This window comes from Sturnira hondurensis, unplaced genomic scaffold (genome assembly GCF_014824575.4).
Source record: "Sturnira hondurensis isolate 20B ecotype Veracruz unplaced genomic scaffold, ASM1482457v3 Scaffold0021971, whole genome shotgun sequence".
Classification (NCBI taxonomy): domain Eukaryota; kingdom Metazoa; phylum Chordata; class Mammalia; order Chiroptera; family Phyllostomidae; genus Sturnira; species Sturnira hondurensis.
The window spans coordinates 1328551-1352874 of NW_028094602.1; positions in this window are offsets into that span (position 1 = coordinate 1328551).

A 24324-nucleotide genomic window follows, 5' to 3' on the forward strand; every position below is an offset into this window, starting at 1 on the left:
TTGACAGGAGAATTCTATGAAGCTTTTAAGGAAGAACTAACCCCGATTCTTCACAGACTATTTTAAAAAATCCAAAAGGAAGGAAAACTCCCCAACTCTTTTTATGAAGCCAGCATCATCCTAATTCCAATACGAGATAGAGACACAACAAAGAAAGAAAACTTCAGGCCAATATCGCTGATGAACATAGATGCTAAAATCCTCAATAAAATATTAGCAAATCACATCCAACAATACATCAAAAAGATCATACACCACGACCAAGTGGGATTCATCCCAGGGATGCAAGGATGGTTCAATATTCATAAAGCACTAAATGTAATACATTATATAAACAAAAGCAAACACAAAAACCACATGATCATATCAATAGATGCAGAAAAAGCTTTTGATAAGGTACAACACCCATTTATGATAAAGGTACTCAGCAAAGTAGGAATAGAGGGAGCATTCCTCAATATAATAAAGGCCATATATGAGAGACCTACAGCCAACATCATACTCAATGGACAAAAACTAAAAGCTTTTCCACTAAGATCGGGAACAAGACAAGGTTGTCCACTTTCACCACTTCTATTCAATATAGTATTGGAAGTTCTAGCCATCACAATCAGACAAGAAAAGGAAATAAAAGGCATCCAAATCAGAAAGGAGGAAACAAAACTGTCATTGTTTGCAGATGACACGATAGTGTACATGGAAAATCCTATAGACTCTACCAAAAAACTTCTCGAACTAATAAATGAATTTGGCAAAACAGCGGGTTACAAAGTCAATATCCAGAAATCAAAGGCATTTTTGTATACTAACAATGAAACAGCAGAGGCAGAAATCAAGAAAAAAATCCCATTCGATATAGCAAAAACAAAAATAAAATATCTGCGAATAAATCTAACCAAGGAGGTTAAAGACCTGTATGCAGAGAACTACACAACTCTGAAGTGAGAAATCAAGGAAGACACAAATAAATGGAAACATATACTGTGTTCATGGATTGGAAGAATTAACATCATCAAAATGTCCATACTAACCAAAGCAATTTACAGATTCAGTGCAATACGTATTAAAGTGCCAATGGCATATTTCACAGACATAGAACAAACACTTCAAAAATTTATATGGAACCACAAAAGACCTCGAATAGCAGCTTCAATTTTGAGAAAGAAGAACAAAGTTGGAGGGATTACAATACCTGATATCAAACTATATTACAAGGCCAGTGTAATCAAAACAGCCTGGTACTGGCATAAAAACAGGCACATAGACCAATGGAATAGAACAGAGAGTCCAGAAATAAACCCAAATCTCTACAGTCAATTAATATTCGACAAAGTGGGCAGTAACATAAAATGTAGTAAAGATAGCCTCTTCAACAAATGGTGTTGGGAGAACTGGACAGCCATATGCAGAAAAATGAAACTCGAGCACCAACTTACACCATACACCAAAATAAATTCAAGGTGGATAAAAGATTTAAATATAAGCCGGGAAACCATTAAAGCCCTAGAGGAGAGCATTAGCAGGAAAATCTCAGATATTCCACACAGCAATATTTTTACTGATACGTCCCCTAGAACAAGGGACATAACGGGAAGAATAAGCAAATGGGATCTCATGAAACTTAAAAGCTTCTGTATGGCCAAGGAAAACAGTATCAAGATAAAAAGAGAAGCAACAATTTGGGAAAACATATTTGCCAATGACACCTCAGATAACGGTTTAATTTCCAAAATATACAAAGAACTCACACGACTCTACTCAAAGAAGACAAGCAACCCGATTAAAAAATGGGCAAAGGACTTGAACAGACACTTCGCCAAGGGGGACGTACAGAGGATCCAGAGACACAGGAAAAGATGCTCGATATCACTAGCTATCAGAGAGATGCAAATTAAAACCACAGTGAGATACCACTTTACACCAGTCAGAATGGCTACCATGAATAAAGAAACAAACAACAAGTGTTGGAGAGGTTGTGGGGAAAAGGGGACTTTAGTTGACTGTTGGTGGGATTGCAGACTGGTACAACCACTATGGTAAGCAGTATGGAATTTTCTAAGAAAACGAAAAATGGATGTGCCTTTTGACCCAGCAATTGCACTGTTAGGAGTATATCCTAAGAACCCTGAAATACCAATCCAAAAGAACCTATGCACCCCGGTGTTCACAGCAGCACAATTCACAAAAGCCAAGAGTTGGAAGCAACCTAAATGCCCTTCGTTCCATGACTGGATCAAAAAACTATGGTACATTTACACAATGGAATTCTATGCTGCAGAAAGGAAGAAGGAGCTCCTACCCTTTGCAGCATCATGGATGGAACTGGAAAGCTTTATGCTGATCGAAATAAGGCAGGCAGTGAAAGATAAATACCATATGATGTCACCTTTAACAGGAATCTAAACAACAAAACAAACAAGCAAGCAAAATGTAACCAAAGTCACTGAAATACAGAACGTGCTGACAGGGTCCAGAGGGGAGAGGGGAGAGAATCACAGGGGAAAAGGGGAAGGACTCACATGAACAAGTATAAAGGACCCATGGACAATAACTAAGGTGGGGGGCAGAGATGGGATGGAGGTGGGGAGCACTGGGTGGGGGGCAGGGCTATGAATACAAGAAAGAAAACTGTTCTTGAACAAGAGTTAAATTAAAAAAAAAGAGAGAATCCCAGCAGGACCCGCCCTGGCTGGTGTAGCTCAATGGACTACGCGTGGGCCTGTGCACCACAGAATCGAGGTTCGATTCCCAGTCAGGGCACATGCCTGGGTTGCAGGCCGGTTCCCAGCAGGGGACTCACGAGAAGCAACCATACATCGATATTTCTCTCCTTCCCTTCCCCTCTAAAGATAAATAAATAAAGTCTTAAAAGAGAGAGAGAGAATCCCAACAGGACCCCCAACTGGTGCAGAGCAATTCCCTTGATAGAAACCAACTGGAATTCAAATAGTGGGGATTCCAGAACAATAAAAAAGGTGCCTACTGGAAGGGCTTAAAAAGGAGTGCCTAAACAAAAGACCCTGAATACGATACAACCCATTCAACAGAGACAAAAAATCCTTCTGTATTTTTAGAAAGGATTTATCAGGCCTATTTAAAGCACACTGATGCTCACCCACAGGCACCAGAAAATGTCTGGATGGTAAACATGACTTTTATTGGGCAAAGTGCCCCAAATATCAGAAGGAAGCTCCAACGTTTAGATGGGGCACTGAAAATGAGTTCCTCCCAGCTGATGGACATAGCCTTTAAGGTTTATCATGTCCAGAGAACAAGGAGATTGAAGTAGGCCTGTTTTATTAGAAAGAACGTGGGAAAGCAGAAGGGAAAATGGGATCCAAAAGGAAGAGAGGCACCAATCAATGCAACTGTTGCAAGTAGGAGGGCCACTGGAAAAAGGAGTGCCTGAAACTCAAACAGAAATATAAAAAGGATAGAATCACTTTGCCAAGAAATGTTAGAAAGGAATGATGGGGGGGGGGCAGGGCAGGGAATATAAAACAGAAAACTGTACTTGAATAAGAATTAAATTAAAAAAATACTCAAAAAAGAGAGAGAGAAAGGAATGACAAATCTAATGATGAATTTGGAGGCCCAGGGGACTTCCCTAGACACCTCCCAAACTATTATTACTATTTCCTCACAGGAGCTGCAGGTACAACTGGCAGTGGGAGACAAGATAATTGACTTCTTCATAGATGCAAGAGCTACATACTCAGTACTAAATACAAAACTAACCAAGAAAAGTTCCACTGCAGTGTTGGTTACTGGAGTGACTGAACAATTTCAAAAACAGGTGATCCTTCAACCTCTAGAATGTCACCATGGGAATGAAAAACTTATGCATAGTTTTTTCTACATGCCAAACTGCCCCATTCCATTGTTGGGCTGAGATTAAAATTCCTCTTTCAGAAAGGGACAGTGCTTCCCAAAGCTAAGTGAAAATGTTAAATTTTATTTTGTTATTATGCTTTGATACTTTATGCCCATGTGTGGACTAATAATGCCTTTGTCCACATTTTCTAGACAGTGGTTTGGTCAGAAAACTTATCTCACTGTTGGGTGGCTACCCAAAGCCTCACTCAGGATTTGGTCATGGGGATCCTTAGTCTCTCCAGTTTCTGATTTAACTACAATCCCCCCTGAACTACTAGGCACACTCATCACTAAATATTTGCTTGCTTGTCTACACAATAGGACTCATTTTGAAAACTCATCTACAATACTGCCTCTTGTAATATGAAGAAGTAGCCTCTATGGTCAATTAATATTTGACAAAGGGGCCAGCAGCATAAAATGGAGTAAAAATAGCCTCTTCAACAAATGGTGTTGGGAGAACTGGATATCTACATGCAAAAAAGTGAAACTCAATCACCAACTTGTACCATACAAAAAATAAATTCAAGGTGGATAAAAGACTTGTATATAAGTCATGTCACCATAAAAGTCCTAGAGGAGAACATAGGCAGGAAAATTTCAGATATTCCATGCAGCAATATTTTCACTAATACGTGCCCTAGAGCAAGGGACATAAAGGAAGGAATAAACAAATGGAATCTCATCAAATTAAAAAGCTTCTGCATGGCTAAAGAAAAGAGCATTACAATGAAAACAGAGCCAACCATATGGGAAAACATATTTGCCAATGAAACCTCAGACAAGGGTTGATCTCCAAAGTGTATAAAGAACTCACATGACTCCATTTCAGGAAGACAAAAACCCCAATTAAAAACTGGGCAAAGGACTTGAACAGACACTTCTCCAACGAGGACATACACAGGGTCCAGAGACACATGAAAAGATGCTCAGCATCACTAGCCATCAGAGAGGTGCAAATTAAAATCACAATGAGATATCACTTCACACTGGTCAGAATGGCCATCATAAACGAAGCAATGAGCAACAAGTTCTGGAAAGGATGTGGAGAAAAGGGAACCCTAGTGCACTGTTTGGTGAGGTTGGAAACTGGTACAGCCACTGTGGAAAACAGTATGGAATTTTCTCAGAAAAGTAAAAATAGAACTGCCTCGTGACTCAGCAATTCCCCTGCTGGGATTATAGCCTAAGAATCCTGAAACACCAATCCAAGAGAACCTGTTTACCCCAATGTTCATAGCAATACAATTTACAATAGCCAGGTGCTGGAAGCAACCTAAGTGTCCATCAGGAAATGAATGGATCAAAAAACTACGGTGCATTTACATGGTGGAATACTACACAGCAGGAAGAGAGAAGGAGCTCCTACCCTTTATGAGAGCATGGATTGAACTGGGGAGCATTATACTAAGTGAAATAAACCAGACAGTGAAGGACAATACCATATGGTTTCACCTCTAACTGCAACATAATCAACAAAACAAAATAGCAAGCAAAATATAACCAGAGACTTTGAGATTAAGAACAATTTGACAGTAACCAGAGGGGAGGTGGGAGGGAATAATGGGAGGGAAAGGAGGAAGAGTTTTTCAGGGACAGATATAAAGGGTACATGGACAAAACCAAGGTGGGGTGGGCATCAGGAAAGGGAAATAGGGATGGCCTGGGTGGGTGAAAGATAAGGTGGTGGAAGAGGCAGACAACTGTATTTGAACAGCAATAAAATTTTTTTAAAAAGGAAAAAAGAAATTTGATGGAGTATACCAGCTTCACTTGTTCAGTAGTGCCATCCTCTAGACCCTGCCTATCCACCTTCCAAAGACTGTAATTCTACTTTCTTTTGTAAAGGCTTCCCTCCATTCTTGACCTCTTTCTTCCTTTAGTAGATATCAAGTATTTGTGGGCCTGGAGATATGTAAGACTACAGTCCTTGACAGCAGAAAGAAACTACAGAAGATGAGACCTCCATCCATTTACCATTGTAAGATTACAAGGGTCCATAGTCTTAAAGGGGAGAATTGTTACCATAGGCAGCTGTCAGAACATGGGCCTGGCTGGCTACTTTGGAGGGCTGGCCCATTCAGGGGCTGTGCAGAGGATACAGATGTTCTGAGATTCAGGGGTGCTCTTCAGACTCAGTTGGCTCCCCTTGGAGTACCAGCACAATGTCCAGTGTCAGGAGGTGGGCTGNGAAAAAAAAAAAAAAACAGGATCAGAACAGAGTTAAACAGCATAGAGGCTAGAAGCACAATTCTAAGGACCAGTAAATCCAGGAGTTGGTTTTTTGAAAAGATAAACAAAATCAACAGGCCTTTAAGAAGACTCATCAAGAAAAAAGAAACAGGACACAAACAGACAATATCAGAAGTGAAAGAAGAGAGATTACACCTGATACCAGAGAAACACAAAGGATTGGAAGAAACTACTCTGAAGAACTACATGCCAAGATTTGAAAAGTTAGGTGAAATGAACAAATTTCTAGAAAAACATAATATTCCAAAACTCAATGAAGAAGAAGCAGAAAGCCTGAATAGACCAATAACAGCAAATGAAATGGAAGAAGTAATCAAAAATCTCCTGAAGCACAAAAGACCTGGACCAGATGGCTTCACAGGAGAATTCTACAAAGCTTTTAAGGAAGAGCTAATGTCTATTCTTCACAGGCTATTCCCAAATATCCAAAATGATGGAAGACTCCCAAACTCTTTTGATGAAGCCAGCTTCATCCTAGTTCCAAAACCAGATAAAGGTACAACAAAGAAAGAAAACTTCAGGCCAATACCGCTAATGAACATAGACTCTAAAATCCTCAACAAAATATTGGCAAACCAAATCCAACAATACATTAGAAAGATCATTCACCATGACCAAGTGGGATTCATCTGAGGGATGCAAGGATGGTTCAATATTCATAAAGCACTAAATGTAATATATTATATAAACAAAAGCAAAGACAAAAATCACATGATCATATCAATAGATGCAGAAAAAGCTTTTGGTAAGGTACAACACCCATTTATGATAAAAGTACTCAGAAAAATGGGAATAGAGGGAGCATTCCTCAATATAATATAGGCCATATATGAGAGACCTACAGCCAACATCATACTCAATGGACAAAAACTAAAAGCTTTTCCACTAAGGTCAGGAACAAGACAAGGTTGTCCACTTTCAACACTTCTATTCAATATAGTATTGGAAGTTTTAGACAGCAATTAGGCAAGTAAAGGAAATAAAAGACATCCAAATCAGAAAAAAGGAAAAAAACTGGCACTGTTTGCAGATGACATGATAGTGTACATGGAAAATTCTAGACTCTACCCAAAAACTGCTCAACCTAATAATGAAATTGGCAAAACAGCAGGATGCAAAGTCAATATCCAGAAATAGAAGGTATTTTTGTATATCAACAATGAAAAAGCAGAAGCAGAAATCAATATAAAAATCCCATTTGATATAGCAAAAAGAAAAACAAAATACCTAGGAATAAGCTTAACCAAGGACATAAAACACCTATATAAAGAAAACTGCACAACACTTAAGAAACAAATCAAGGAAGACACAAACAAATAGAAACATATACCATGTTCATGGATTGGAAGAATTAACATCATCAAAATGTCCATACTTCCCAAAGCAATTAACAGATTCAATGCAATACCTATTAAAGTACCAATGACATACTTCACAGACATAGAACAAACACTTCAAAAATTTATATGGAACCAAAATGACCCTGAATAGCAGCTGCAATTTTGAAAAAGAAGACCAAAGTAGGAAGGATCACAATACCTGATAGCAAACTATATTACAAGGCCACTGTAATCAAAACAGCTTGGTATTGGCATAAGAACAGGCACATAGATTGGTGGAACAGAACAGAGAGCCCAGAAATAAATACAAGTCTCCATGGTTAATTAATATTTGACCAACTTGGAAGAAGCATCATAAAATGGAGTAAAGATAGCCTCTTCAACAAATGGTGTTGGGAGAACTGGATATCTACATGCAAAAAAGTGAAACTCAATCACCATCTTATGCCATACAAAAAAATAAATTCAAGGTGGATAAAAGACTTGTATGTAAGTCATGTCACCATAAAAGTCCTAGAGGAGAACATAGGCAGGAAAATTTCAGATATTCCATGCAGCAATATTTTCACTGATATGTCCCCTAAAGCAAGAGACATAAAGGAAAGAATAAACAAATGGAATCTCATCAAATTAAAAAGCTTCTGCACGGCTAAAGAAAAGAGCATTACAATGAAAACAGAGCCAACCATATGGGAAAACATATTTTGCCAATGACACTGCTGACATGGGCTTGGTCTTTAAAGTATATAAAGAACTCACAAGACTACACTCCAAGATGACAAAAAAAATTTTTTTAATGGGCAAAGGACTTGAACAGACACTTCTCCAACGAGGACATACACAGGGTCCAGAGACACATGAAAGGATGCTCAGCATCACTAGCCATCAGAGAGGTGCAAATTAAAATCACAATGAGATATCACTTCACACTGGTCAGAATGGCCATCATAAACGAAGCAATGAGCAACAAGTTCTGGAAAGGATGTGGAGAAAAGGGAACCCTAGTGCACTGTTTGGTGAGGTTGGAAACTGGTACAGCCACTGTGGAAAACAGTATGGAATTTTCTCAGAAAAGTAAAAATAGAACTGCCTTGTGACCCAGCAATTCCCCTGCTGGAATTATAGCCTAAGAATCCTGAAACACCAATCCAAGAGAACCTATATACCCCAATGCTCCAATATTCATAGCAATACAATTTACAATAGCCAGGTGCTGGAAGCAACCTAAGTGCCCATCAGTAAGTGAATAGATAAAAGACTATGATACATTTACGCAATGGTATATTATGCAGCAGAAAGAAAGAAGGAGCTCCTATCCTTTGCAACAGCATGGATTGAAATGGGGAGCATTATACTAAGTAAAATAAGCCAGACAATGAAGGACAAATACCATATGATCTCACCTATAATTGTAACATAATCAACAAAACAAAACAGCAAGCAAAGTATAACCAGAGACATTGAGATTAAGAACAATCTGACAGTTAAGCTGAAGGGAAACAAGAGCCATCAATGGGGGGAAGTGTTTTCAGGAACTGCTGTAAAAGCTACATGGACAAAACCAAGGGGGAGAGTGGAAGCAAGGGAGGGAGGACATTTTGGCTGGGGTGAGGTGTTTTAGTGGGGGGAACATGCAGACAACTGTGAAGAACAAAAAAATAATTTTAAAAAATAGAAAAAATAAAAAACAAAGTTTATTGACACCAGGCAGATACATTTATTTCTGTGTTTTCACTGGCTGCTTTCACATCACAAGAGGAGAGTTGAGTAGCTGCAACAGAGACTGTGTGGTTCATGAAGCCTAAAATATTTACCATCAACCCTTTACAGAAATGTCTGCTGAGACTTAGTGTGTCTGTAATATCAGCTGATTTTTGAGATGGGGAGAAGCTGTTTACAGATAAAATTCCCCTGTTCCAATTTTGAGTGTCCCTCTCCTTTCCAATCAGTGCCTCATCACTTGTTATGGCTGTTAATTCAATTTACATTGTAATTCCAAAACCCCTTTACCAAATCTGAAGTCTTATTTGTGGCTGCATCAGCCATGTAGCTACAAAGGAAAAGAGACTGTTTTAGGGGCATTGTAAAAGTTTCCTAACTCTTTGACTGTGTATTAAGCTGAGATTTTAAAGGTCTGAACTCGTTACTTTCTTTCTGTAAATTTTCACGTGCAGTCAGAAGCAGCCAGTCAATTGCAGAAATCTTGTAGCTATCACTCCTCATATGGCTAGTCCCAACAGCTATTTAGTCTCCCAAAGCAGTGTCTTCTTCAGTTGGGACCTTACCCCAGAAAACTATGTTCATTACCTGAAAATGACTGGACCCATTTGTAAACCTTCAGATTGCTTTTCCCCCCTCTGATAGAATGTAAGTTCTATGAGAACAAAAACACTATCATTTCTACCCTAAAATAATACCAGGTATATAGTTGGCACTAAATAAGTGCAGAACCCACACTAAGCTGGCTTATAGAGGGAAAGAAATATATGGGTTGACATAACTGGGACAAGTATAAAATAACTCTCTTTCTTCATAAGTAGCTCTAGATTGGGTACCTGATACTTGCCTCAAAATGTATCTGATTGATAATGTTCCAAGGTGGTTGCCTTGGACCAGAATCTGAAAATTGGAATTCCAGAATATCTAAATCAGTCTGTGCCAGTCTTCCCAGATCACGTATAAAGAGGAGAGATTCTTGGATCCTCAGCACCCAAAGTTGTTGGGATTTCTGTGCAGCCTAGGGACTTCACGCAGGGATTGGCTCTTGGCTACCTGGGTGCAAGTTTCCAGGGATCAGGCCATAGTGGAAAAGAAAGAGCACAGCATAGAAAAGAAGAAAGAGAAGAGCCTGCCTAGGTTCTTAGCCAAACAAAAGACCTCAGAACACAGGACACAAAAAGCATAATAGTTAGAGAGGAACCTGCTGAGCAAAATCCCAGAACATAGAATACCCAGCCCAGAGGGTACCCATCTAACCACTGTGGCTTCTGAGTCTCCTAGGTGCATGGAGACCAGAATTTTATACCAACCCTCTTTGTTGTTACATGAGAAACATTGGGCTCAGAAAAGAGAGATGATTTCGAAGTCGCATAGCAATCCAGTATCAAACCTGTGGCTAGAGCCTGAGTCCCTTTCCAACGCCTTTCCCCCACCCCACACTCAGCCCAGTTTCCCAACTACTATTCCTCTAAGGTGAGTTGAGAATCTCCCTTCCTTTCTCTGCAAACACTCCAACTCCCATTCTATGATATCTGGATTTAAAGGGCTCACTTTTCTACTTCTACACTGCAGATCTAAATGCCCACTGCAAAACCTCCATGCCGCCCAGGACCAGACTGGGGTACCGATGCCCACGGCTATACTTCACTTGGGTGCTTCTTTCCACTCACCCCAGGCTGGGTACTCAGGACCCAGCACAAAGTATGTGATACAAGAGGACACAGATTACAAACTCAGATACAGCATAGTCAGGGACACTGTGCCAACAAGCTTTTGCTGCACAATAAAACTGAGCCAGAATTTACTGAATTAAAACCACAACTATTTATTTAGCTCAATTTTGTGGGTCAGCAGATTGAGCTGGACTCAGCTGTTGGGTCTTCTGTGTGGACTGGGCCCAGCTGGTGTTAGCTGGCCTCACTAATTGTCCACAGTAACAGTACATTGACCAAGAACCACCTGATGAAGGATGACCTCCTGTGTCATAGTCTTTCTCTGTTCCACGTTTTCCATCATCCAGCAGTTTAGCCAGGCTTTTTCATCAGGCAGCAGAGCAGTTCCAAGAGCCACAGTAAAAACATACAGGACCTCTTGAGATATAGACTGGGAACCAGAACACTATCACTTCTGCTACATTTTAGTGGTCAGAGCAGGTGTCAGGTCAGCCCAGATGGGGGAGGCACTGCATCAAATCACAGAGGTGCATAAGTATAGGGTTTAGAAAAAATTATGGATATTTGTGCAAGAAATCACCACAAATTTTAAATATTTGGTGAATATCAAGAATATTACCTCTACAGAGTATTTATATCAGAATTTTAATAAACCATTTCAGTTTTATTTTGAAAAACAAAGCAAAATGTGACTGAGGACCAGATCTTGCTTAGTGTTGCCAGCTTGACCCTTCTATAAGACAGTTAATGAATGTTTTTGAGGGGAAAAAATGAATAAAAGTGTTTCCCAGGTAAAAGATGCTTGGAAACTTCTGGTACCAGCACCTTGGCAAACTGCAGAACCTGAACATCCCCTGCTACAAGTGTACAGAAATAGTAAATAAAAATAAAACAAATGGATTTTTAAAGCCAACAGAAACTGATAGAAAATGAGGGACCAGGAGGGAGAGCCAAGATCTAGAAATCAAAAGAAAGTTGAAAAACAGTGCAGCAAACAAGGGAGGAAAAGGAGCAGACATGAAAACTATGTAGGTAAGGGGCTCAGGTGTGTGAGGGGCTCAGATTCTGATACTCTTACTGGATCAAGAGTAAGAGCCTTGACCTTAGGAAGATGTGGGGTTGAAACTGAGACTCCCTAGAGTGAAAGACTGAATAGACAAACAGAGAATGGCTAGACCATATAGAGAGATAGAACTCACACCCACAATCTACAGCATCCAACCCAGGAAACCAATCATCATCTACAGACACCAGCCCAGGTGTCCAGCCTGCTCTCTATAGATCAGACTTGTAGTAAGTCAGACACTAACTGTAACAACCAGTCCAGGATGACAAACAATAACCCCTGTAATAGTTAACTCCAAACAGCCAGAATTGGTTAATGACAGATAGCTTGCCTAATTTTGACCCTGTTTCCAACTTAAGACCAACCAGAAAAAGCCAAATATGGTCCCCCAAACAGTCACATGGTTAGCCTACATCCAGCTTCCCTAGGCCGGGGCACACCTGAAGCTCTCCCTTCTTCCACTACTGAACTTTACCACTCCTCTGCCAGTCTTTGAGTTTCTGCCAAAATACAAATTATGATAGTTGACTCCTCTGATATAGAAAGCTCTGAATAGATAAATAAATAAATAACCCTTACTTCTTCTGATTTGGTTGGTCTTCATTTATTTCCACAGAGGGGAAAAAGGCCTCCATAAAATCTGGACTACTTCCAAATATCTATCTCAAGATATGTAACCAAAATAATTTTCTTCCAGCAGTGTAAGGGTATTTACATTACAAACAACTATTAACATATCTATTCTCAGCAGGCTAAAGGGAAAAAAACATAAGATTATCTGAATGCATGTAGAATAAGCACTTAATATGATTTACTATTTATTCCCAACAAAATAATAAAATGAAACTCCTTAGTGTGATACAAAGTGTGTACTAAAAACTCACTATGAAGTCATAATTAAAATAGAAACATCTAGTAAGAGTCAGAAACATGGCAAGGATACTCACTATCACTGTAACCAAAAAATGCAAGTTCAGCTGCCTGCTGTAATGAAAACCAAACTTGTGAGACAGGTGCTGGTACAAAAGATAAGAGGTTTATTCAAGCACTGCACTTAGAACAATGGTGGTGTCCTGTGTGAAAGTCCATCTACCCTTCCTGCTCAAACCTGTAGTTCTTATAGGGATAGGGAGGGGAGGGCTTTTTTTTCTATCCAAATATCTTGCTAGCTTTTGGTGTGCATGGACCCCATCCATTCATCTTTCTAACTTTTGACGTGCTCGGTGTAAGAATCTCTCCCCCATGCCATCTTGGCCAATGGGGAAGGCTCTCTGACTGTCCATGGTAGATGGGAGAAACTTCAGGAGCCACCATCAAGAAGCCCAGAGATGCAGCAGCCCTCAGCCCACCTCCTGACACTGGACATTGTGCTGGTACTCCAAGGGGAGCCAACTGAGTCTGAAGAGCACCCCTGAATCTCAGAACATCTGTATCCTCTGCACAGCCCCTGAATGGGCCAGCCCTCCAAAGTAGCCAGCCAGGCCCATGTTCTGACAGCTGCCTATGGTAACAATTCTCCCCTTTAAGACTATGGACCCTTGTAATCTTACAATGGTAAATGGATGGAGGTCTCATCTTCTGTAGTTTCTTTCTGCTGTCAAGGACTGTAGTCTTACATATCTCCAGGCCCACAAATACTTGATATCTACTAAAGGAAGAAAGAGGTCAAGAATGGAGGGAAGCCTTTACAAAAGAAAGTAGAATTACAGTCTTTGGAAGGTGGATAGGCAGGGTCTAGAGGATGGCACTACTGAACAAGTGAAGCTGGTATACTCCATCAAATTTCTTTTTTCCTTTTTAAAAAAATTTTATTGCTGTTCAAATACAGTTGTCTGCCTCTTCCACCACCTTATCTTTCACCCACCCAGGCCATCCCTATTTCCCTTTCCTGATGCCCACCCCACCTTGGTTTTGTCCATGTACCCTTTATATCTGTCCCTGAAAAACTCTTCCTCCTTTCCCTCCCATTATTCCCTCCCACCTCCCCTCTGGTTACTGTCAAATTGTTCTTAATCTCAAAGTCTCTGGTTATATTTTGCTTGCTATTTTGTTTTGTTGATTATGTTGCAGTTAGAGGTGAAACCATATGGTATTGTCCTTCACTGTCTGGTTTATTTCACTTAGTATAATGCTCCCCAGTTCAATCCATGCTCTCATAAAGGGTAGGAGCTCCTTCTCTCTTCCTGCTGTGTAGTATTCCACCATGTAAATGCACCGTAGTTTTTTGATCCATTCATTTCCTGATGGACACTTAGGTTGCTTCCAGCACCTGGCTATTGTAAATTGTATTGCTATGAACATTGGGGTAAACAGGTTCTCTTGGATTGGTGTTTCAGGATTCTTAGGCTATAATCCCAGCAGGGGAATTGCTGAGTCACGAGGCAGTTCTATTTTTACTTTTCTGAGAAAATTCCATACTGTTTTCCACAGTGGCTGTACCAGTTTCCAACCTCACCAAACAGTGCACTAGGGTTCCCTTTTCTCCACATCCTTTCCAGAACTTGTTGCTCATTGCTTCGTTTATGATGGCCATTCTGACCAGTGTGAAGTGATATCTCATTGTGATTTTAATTTGCACCTCTCTGATGGCTAGTGATGCTGAGCATCTTTTCATGTGTCTCTGGACCCTGTGTATGTCCTCATTGGAGAAGTGTCTGTTCAAGTCCTTTGCCCATTAAAAAAATTTTTTTTGTCATCTTGGAGTGTAGTCTTGTGAGTTCTTTATATACTTTAAAGACCAAGCCCATGTCAGCAGTGTCATTGGCAAAATATGTTTTCCCATATGGTTGGCTCTGTTTTCATTGTAATGCTCTTTTCTTTAGCCGTGCAGAAGCTTTTTAATTTGATGAGATTCCATTTGTTTATTCTTTCCTTTATGTCTCTTGCTTTAGGGGACATATCAGTGAAAATATTGCTGCATGGAATATCTGAAATTTTCCTGCCTATGTTCTCCTCTAGGACTTTTATGGTGACATGACTTATATACAAGTCTTTTATCCACCTTGAATTTATTTTTTTGTATGGCATAAGATGGTGATTGAGTTTCACTTTTTTGCATGTAGATATCCAGTTCTCCCAACACCATTTGTTGAAGAGGCTATCTTTACTCCATTTTATGATGCTTCTTCCAAGTTGGTCAAATATTAATTAACCATGGAGACTTGTATTTATTTCTGGGCTCTCTGTTCTGTTCCACCAATCTATGTGCCTGTTCTTATGCCAATACCAAGCTGTTTTGATTACAGTGGCCTTGTAATATAGTTTGCTATCAGGTATTGTGATCCTTCCTACTTTGGTCTTCTTTTTCAAAATTGCAGCTGCTATTCAGGGTCATTTTGGTTCCATATAAATTTTTGAAGTGTTTGTTCTATGTCTGTGAAGTATGTCATTGGTACTTTAATAGGTATTGCATTGAATCTGTTAATTGCTTTGGGAAGTATGGACATTTTGATGATGTTAATTCTTCCAATCCATGAACATGGTATATGTTTCTATTTGTTTGTGTCTTCCTTGATTTGTTTCTTAAGTGTTGTGCAGTTTTCTTTATATAGGTGTTTTATGTCCTTGGTTAAGCTTATTCCTAGGTATTTTGTTTTTCTTTTTGCTATATCAAATGGGATTTTTATATTGATTTCTGCTTCTGCTTTTTCATTGTTGATATACAAAAATACCTTCTATTTCTGGATATTGACTTTGCATCCTGCTGTTTTGCCAATTTCATTATTAGGTTGAGCAGTTTTTGGGTAGAGTCTAGAATTTTCCATGTACACTATCATGTCATCTGCAAACAGTGCCAGTTTTTTTCCTTTTTTCTGATTTGGATGTCTTTTATTTCCTTTACTTGCCTAATTGCTGTCTAAAACTTCCAATACTATATTGAATAGAAGTGTTGAAAGTGGACAACCTTGTCTTGTTCCTGACCTTAGTGGAAAAGCTTTTAGTTTTTGTCCATTGAGTATGATGTTGGCTGTAGGTCTCTCATATATGGCCTATATTATATTGAGGAATGCTCCCTCTATTCCCATTTTTCTGAGTACTTTTATCATAAATGGGTGTTGTACCTTACCAAAAGCTTTTTCTGCATCTATTGATATGATCATGTGATTTTTGTCTTTGCTTTTGTTTATATAATATATTACATTTAGTGCTTTATGAATATTGAACCATCCTTGCATCCCTCAGATGAATCCCACTTGGTCATGGTGAATGATCTTTCTAATGTATTGTTGGATTTGGTTTGCCAATATTTTGTTGAGGATTTTAGAGTCTATGTTCATTAGCGATATTGGCCTGAAGTTTTCTTTCTTTGTTGTACCTTTATCTGATTTTGGAACTAGGATGAAGCTGGCTTCATCAAAAGAGTTTGGGAGTCTTCCATCATTTTGGATATTTGGGAATAGCCTGTGAAGAATAGACATTAGCTCTTCCTTAAAAGCTTTGTAGAATTCTCCTGTGAAGCCATCTGGTCCAGGTCTTTTGTGCTTCAGGAGATTTTTGATTACTTCTTCCATTTCATTTGCTGTTATTGGTCTATTCAGGCTTTCTGCTTCTTCTTCATTGAGTTTTGGAATATTTTGTTTTTCTAGAAATTTGTTCATTTCACCTAACTTTTCAAATCTTGGCATGTAGTTCTTCAGAGTAGTTTCTTCCAATCCTTTGTGTTTCTCTGGTATCAGGTGTAATCTCTCTTCTTTCACTTCTGATATTGTCTGTTTGTGTCCTGTTTCTTTTTTCTTGATGAGTCTTCTTAAAGGCCTGTTGATTTTGTTTATCTTTTCAAAAAACCAACTCCTGGATTTACTGGTCCTTAGAATTGTGCTTCTAGCCTCTATGCTGTTTAACTCTGTTCTGATCCTGTTTTTTTTTTTTTCTCTTAATTGCTCTGGGCTCTCCTTGTTATTATTCTTCCAGGTCTTGTAGATGTAGGGTTAGGTTGTTTATTGAAAAGTTTCCATTTTTTTAAAATGTAGGCCTCTATTGCTATGAACTTCACTCTCAGGACTGCCTTTGCTGTGTCCCATACATTTTGAACTATTGTGAGTTCATTTCCGTTTGTTTCCAGAAATGTTTTGATTTCTTCCACGATCTCATTCTTGACCTAATCATTGTATAGTAGCATGCTATTGTATCTCTATGAGTTTGAGTGTTTTTTTACTTGAGTTTGGTTTCTAGTTTCTGTCCCTTGTGGGTCTTCTTGGTGGATTTTTCCCTTGAGTATTATGAAGTGACCTTCTGGGTCTCTTTTTATGGCTCTTTTTTTGAAGTCTATTTTGTCTCATATGAATATTGTCACCCTTGCTTCTTTTTCCTGTCCATTGTCCTGGAATATTTGTTTCCAGCCTTTCACATTCAGTCTGTGTAGGTCTTTTCTTTTGAGGTGGGTCTCTTGTAGGCAGCATATGTGTGGCTCATGCTTTCTTATCCATTCAACTATTCTATGTCTTTTGATTGGAGCATTTGAACCACTTATGTTTAAGGTTATTATTGATAGGTACTTATTCATTGCCATTTTTATACCTGTGATCCTCTATCTCACTTTTTTTCTTCCTGTAAACCTTTTAGCATGTCTTTCAGAGATGGTTTGGTGGAGGCATATTCTTTGAGGCTTCTTTTGTCTTGGAAACTCCTTATTTGGATTTTCATTTTAATTGAGAGCCTTGCTCCATAAACTAGTCTTGGTGGCAGGACTCTGGTTTTCACTACTTGGAATATTTCTTGTCATTCTCTCTTGGCTTGGAGGATTTCCATTGAGCAGTCACCTGCTAATCTTATCGGGGCTCCATTGAATGTCGTTTCCTGTTTCTCCCTTGCTGCCTTTAAGATTCTCTCTTTGTCTTGGAATTTTGCCATTTTAATGATGATGTGTATTGAAGTGGGCTTCTTTGGGTTCCTCTTGATTGGGACTCTGTGTTTCCAGGATTTGTGCGCCGTTTTCCTTTCCTCAAATTTGGAAAGTTTTCCATCATTGCTTTTTCAAACAGGTTTTCTATCTCTTGCTCTTATTCTTCTCCTTCTCATTCTGGTATACCTATTATATGGATGTTATTACATTTCATGTTTTCATGCATTTCCTTTAACCCTTCTTCATTCTTCCTGAGTCTTTTTTCCTTTTCTTGCTCTTTCTGAGTGTTTCTTTTTACCTTGTCTTCCAGGTCACTCGTTAAATCCTCTGCTTCATTGAGCCTGCTTTTGAATCCTTGTACTGTGCTCTTTAGTTCAGAAATCGTATTCTTCATTTCCTCTTGGCCTTTGTTGATTTTATATTTTCTTTTTCACGTTGATATAGTTTGAAGTAAGTTCATTGTAGTTTTCCTGTAGTTTCTGGTAAGTGACTGTGGGCTCATTGAACTTCCTTAGAACCATTTCTTTAACTCAGTATTTGGTAGTTGACTTGCTTCTATTTCATTTAGCATTCTTTCTGTGGCTTCCTCCTTTTCTTTCATTTGGGGATTGTTTCTTTGTCTTTCCATTGTTTGTGAGACTCTTCCTGTTAGCCTCTGCTCCTGAAATTGATATGTTCTGAATCCCTGAGTTTATATTATGAACTTGTATGGAAGACCTGTGAGGTTCATTGGTGCAGCCTCCTTGGTCTCCTGAGCTCACTGGTCATGGGCTGTCATTTAGGTTGGCTCTTCTTTATGTCTTCAGGTTTTGATTGTTGTTGGGTCTTTCTTTGTCTGGCCCTTCCCTCCAGCTGCTTAACCAAGGGTCATTCCTTCTACCACGTGTTATATTCTGTTGTGCAGGTTTGGACAGTTTGTGTTGAATCTGGTCTTCTGTGTGTATGAGGTTTTGAGGCCTCTCTCTCTGTTGTTCAGTTGTTTATTTTGGGTAATTTCTGCACCATTTAGTTATATTTCTAGATCAGTCCTGAGTGGAGGTTAATGTCACTTCCACTCCATCCCTCACTTTCTTTCATTATTATCTGTTGGTGGTCCCTTTGTTAGTGGGTTTCCTCTTCCAGCAGGTTTACTGGTGTTCACATCTCCCACCTACTCTTTTTTGTGATCAGTTGGAAATGGAAGGCAAAATGATTTGAGACAGTCAGAGTGTATTCTATGGTATTTAAAGTACCAATCCATAGAGAAGAGACAGTAATCCTTTGGATATGTATAATGTTAATGGTGATATTTCACCCAAATAGCCACTTTTTAGAAAGGGTGGAAAAAAGATAAGATTCTTGTTAGGTGGGGGAAGGATTATGAGTTGGCTCTAGAAAGCAGTGAGCTTGTGAGAGGTCAGATTATGAGGTAAAGTGAGAGTAAAAGATAGAAAATAGGTGTAGTATGTGAGAGAATAGAGTTAATCACAAGAGTAATAAAGTTTAGGAAACAGTGAAGTGGGCTAAGATTTTTGAGGGGTGCTGTGTATTATTTACAATTGTATGGAACATTAATTAGTTACAATAGTAATGGACCAACAATCATACGACAGAATCTATGTGATCTAAATAAGAATAATAGGAAGTACAGGACCTAGAGTAGTGTGATATTGGAACACAAGTGAAGTGAAAGGCAGAAAATTAAAAGTACACTATAAAGGAGAGAACAAGGGGAATCAGTCAAACAATGCAATTTAACAAATTAAGTGAAGAAGACTAAACAGAAAGGTGAGAAATTTTAAAATACTAATGAAATAAAAGATGTAAGAACAATGAAAAAGTAATCATAATACAAATATACAATAACTTGCAAATTCTCTGGGGTAGCAAAGTGAAATTTGTCTCACTTTTTCAGTTGTTGGCATGACCTCTCTTTGAGTCTAACTCTGATCCTTTCACAACTCCAGGTTTTATTGTCCCACTTGTGGGAATTTAAAAAAAAGGAAGGAAAAAAAATTAAAATAAAAAAAAGGAAGGAAGGAAGAAAAGAAGGAAGGATAGAAAAGAAATAAGGAAAGAAAGGAAGACAGAATTTAAAAAAAGGCGGGGGGGTTGTCTGCTTGCCTTAAACAAGCCAAGCCAGTTCTTCTGGTCTTCCTGGCTGCAGCAGGCTGAGTGGGGATTGGTTTTGCTTTTCTTCATTCCTGTGGTTTTGTGGGGATAGGGGCCAGATCTGAGATGCACTCTTTGCAGTTGCCCAGCCTCCAGCCTGCTCCTTAGTTCGATGCCTGGCCTTTTGAGCCTGGCCTGCACCTTCAATCCACCAGTTGTGTTGTCCTTGAGGTGCACCAATTAGGGGCACCCCACACACCACCTTCTCACTCTCTGCTGTCCTAGATACTAGGGACTCTCAGAATCTCTTCAGGGTAGTTCAGCACCCCCCTGAGTTAAGTCCTTATAGGGATAGCTGACCCCCTGAGCCCTGCGGCTGTCCTCTGCAGGGATGTCTCAGCCTTCCTCTTAAAGAGCCAGTCAGCCCTGCACGTCTGGGGCGCCTGCGTGGCTGCCTCTGCTGCTGCACCAGGGGCAGTGGAGTTGGGCAGAGGTGCTTCTGGGTGGCAGAGTCGGGAGTGCTCCATCCCAGGGTCGGGGTTTGGGGCTTCAGTTGTGAGTGTGTGGCCTCTGTTGCTGCCACTGCTAGGGTGGCAGGGTCAGGCACTTTCTGCCCCTGCCATGGTGAGCACTCCACTTCAGCTGCTGTGGTGGCAAGCTGTGGCAGGGTGGGGGCAGCTGGGTGGGTGGTGCGCCACTGGAGTGATGGCAGAATTTGGTGCCCTTTGCCACTGAGGCAGGGGGTAGGGGTGTTGTCACAGTCTTGGCAGCAGAGGTGGGCCCATGGCTGAGGCTGTGGAGGATGCACATGATGGAGAGGTGGGTGTGGCTGCAGTGGGAGAGTTCCCCAAACAGCTGCTGAGTGCCTCTTTTTCTTTTTGATTATTTCCTCCTAATCAAACCTACCTCCAAACAAGTGCCTGGCCTCTCACACAGCCCAACTCTCCAACCAGACTGGGGTCTGTCAGGTCAGGGTCCATCATGTCCCAACTCTTCCCAGCCATCCACAGTCTAGGTGGGGTACACACTGCCCCTGTGTGTTTACCACTTCATCCTTATTCCCCCTAGTGGCTTCAAGCATCCCTGTCCATTCTGGGGCTGCACAAACCTCCCTGTTTGTTAGGGGAGGGAGCTGTTGATCTGGTTCTCTCTGAAGAATCCATTGGCAGACCAGGTAGGCACCAGACCTGGGTTACAGCCACCCTAGTCCCCTTGTTGGTCCAGGGACCTTATTGTCCCGAAGCACTCTCCTTACCATCTGATTTTTCAATGTCATCTACAGCTTTGGCCTCCAATCTTCATAAATGCTGGGATACCACTGGCTGTTCACTCTGTTCCTCAGAAGATCAGCTAGGTGTTCCACTTATGCTCAGGGGGAAGCGGACTCTGCTTCCACCTATCTCACCATCATTTCCTCCTTCAATAAACTTTATTTTTTAAAACAACAAGAAACTGTCCAGATTTGGTCCATGGGCCATAGTTGGCCAGCCCTGACAGAGACTATTGGAATTACTTAATGAGGAACTTTGTTATGGAGCCAGTTAGGAGAATGCATCTGCAAAAACTGGTCATGCTACATGTTCTGGTTTATACTTTGGACCATGAGTAGTGGCTATTTTTTCCATAACCAGAATCATGAGTCTAGGAATCAAGGGCAGAAATCACCTACCCATCCATTTATCTGTTTGCCCATATATCTATCTATCCATCTACTCCTCTGTCAATCCATTCATTTGTCCATCTATCCACCTATATATCTATTTGTCCTCCCATTCTTTCCTCCATCCATCTTCCCACTCACTCATCCATTCATCCATCCATTTGTCTCTCCATTTGTCTATCCGTCCAATCAACAAGTAGTGTTGAGTGCCTAAGTGCCAGGAGCAGGATTAGGCTCTAGGGATAAAATGATGAGAATAACCCCCCCTAGATTTGGCCATCCTGACATTCAGAAGTCACTTTCTTTCACCCTATACTCAGCCTAGGGCTGGAAAAAGCCATGGTCCAGAGCCAAAGAATAAAATCCCAAATATTATTGTCTCAGTTCCAGTTCCTCTTATGCCTTTGGGTAAGAGAAAGGAATTTATAAATGACAAAGTGAGTAGAGTTTATGGCCCCAGTTGTCACCAGGTGGTAGATTTTTCAGCATTACTTTTAGAATCATATCATGGTTGGGACAAGAGTTGTATTCTTGCCTTTTCTCTCTGTCTACCCTCAAAAGAACAAAGACTCTTCTTCCCCTGCTCTTCCATGCCAGTTATCTTTAAACAACTGGTATTGTACAACTCACTAGAAACCAGTTTTTAGCATAGCAGCACAGCACCCACATATATATATTTATGTATGAATAATATACTAAAGCCTATCCATATAGTAGATATTAGCAAAAGTTAGTTCCTTTCTTATTCATTAGATTGTACAAATCCAGCTATTTTATTTGGTATATACACTTGTATCTCCTCCTGTCCTGAGGTAAAAAAAAAAAAGTGTCATATTTGCTTCTCTTTTTCATGTCTGTGTGGTGCATGATCCAGAGTATGAAGGAAGGGAGTGGAGTTGAGTTGCTGGAGAGAGGAGGGAATTTAGGTAGACAGCTGGAGACAAGAGCAGAGAGATGTGGGGAGGTACTGAGACATGGAGATAAACTGGCTATAGAAATTTTCTGGTCTATGCAAGTTGAGATGGGTGAAGATTCTGAGAGGTGTCCCTTGAAGATTTTGTGGATCGAGGTCAAGTTCTAGGTGCCTTTAGCTTCTGGTCTTTTCTGAATGTGACCTCTGTAGAGATGTGCACAGAGTTGGGGGAATGACTTTTTCTTTACATAGAAAAAAAATAATGATTTAAGGCAGGCCCGTCAACCTCAGCATTATTGACATTTGAGGCCAGAATCATACTCGACTGGATCATCCTGTCCATGGTAGGATGTTTAGCAGCATCACTGGCCTTTATCCACTAAATGACAGTAGCACTCCCATCCCACAGAGTTACAACCAGAAATGCCCAGACATTGCCAACTTCCTTGGGAGACACTGTCCTCCTGAGTGAGAACTGCTAGTTTAAGAAAAAAAGTGTGAGGATAGGTCATTTCCCCAAGGCAAAAATCTTAGAAGTAAAATTACGGGATGCGAGGGTGTATATATTTTCTTTAAAATAAATGTAATTTCTAGTTGCAAAATTAATACACTATAGCTGAGAAAACTTGGAAAATGCAGAAATACACAAAGAAAAAAGGACTTCCCTCTTGCATATTCCAGAGATAACCATTCTGAATATTTTATTTTGTAATCATCTGTTATTTTCTAAGCATATAGGCATATTTTTATTTTTAAATAAAAAGTTTTAGTATATTCATTGTTTTATAATGTACAATTTTCATTTAATGATGTGTGATGACCACCTTCATAACAATAAATATAATTCTACAACACAAATTTTATTAGCTGTTGATTGTTACTATATGATTGTATTATAATTTACTCAAACCTCTCCTATTCCTTAAAATATTTATTTTTATTACACAATTAATGTGTGTTTATTGTAGAAAATTTTGAAGTTAAAATGCCACAATGTAACAAGTACAAATGAACCATCACCTCATCAGCCATGGTTAATCTATTTAGTATTTCAGTTTACAGCTTTTCTTACTTTTTTCTAAAAATGGATTTTTAAGGGGGAAAACTGAGACAACTGTAATAGTATAAACAATAAAGTATTTTTAAAAACTTAAAAAATAAAAAGATATTTCTATATGTTCAAAAGTTAAATAGAGACATAGGAGATACTTTTTTTAAATCCAAATTGCATTTTTAGAGATGAAAAATATAGTGTCTGAGATAAAAACATCACTAGATGGGATTAAAATCAGAGTTTATATTGCAAAAAAAAAAAGATTAGTGAACTTGAAGATATAGTACTAGAAACTCCCCAAAATGAACACAAGAAAAAAAAACACAAGAAAAGCTGTCCAAAGTCTCAGTGAAAAAATAAAAACAAAAATGAATTTTTGGTATATACTATTTTATCACTTGTTCTTTTTTTTAATTTTTATTTTTTTATCTTTAGAAGGGAAGGGAAGGAGAGAAGGAGAGAAATATCAATGTATGGTTGCCTCTTGTGAGTCCCCTGCTGGGAACTGGCCTGCAACCCAGGCATGTACCCTGACTGGGAATTGAATCGCGATTGTGTGGTTTGCAGGCTCCCGCTCAATCCACTGAGCTACACCAGCTAGGGCTATCACTTGTTCTTTGTAGTTAATAATACAATACTGATGGACATACTTGCATAACATCATTATTGATGGCTGCATAGAATTCCATTGTAAAAAAATAATTGATTTTACATAACCAACAATGGACTATCAGTTGACATTTAGACTTCTTACGTATTTGGCTATTCAAAACCTACTACCATGAACAGCTTTGTAGCTAATTATTTTTTTCAGGAAAAATTTATACCAAAAGAATG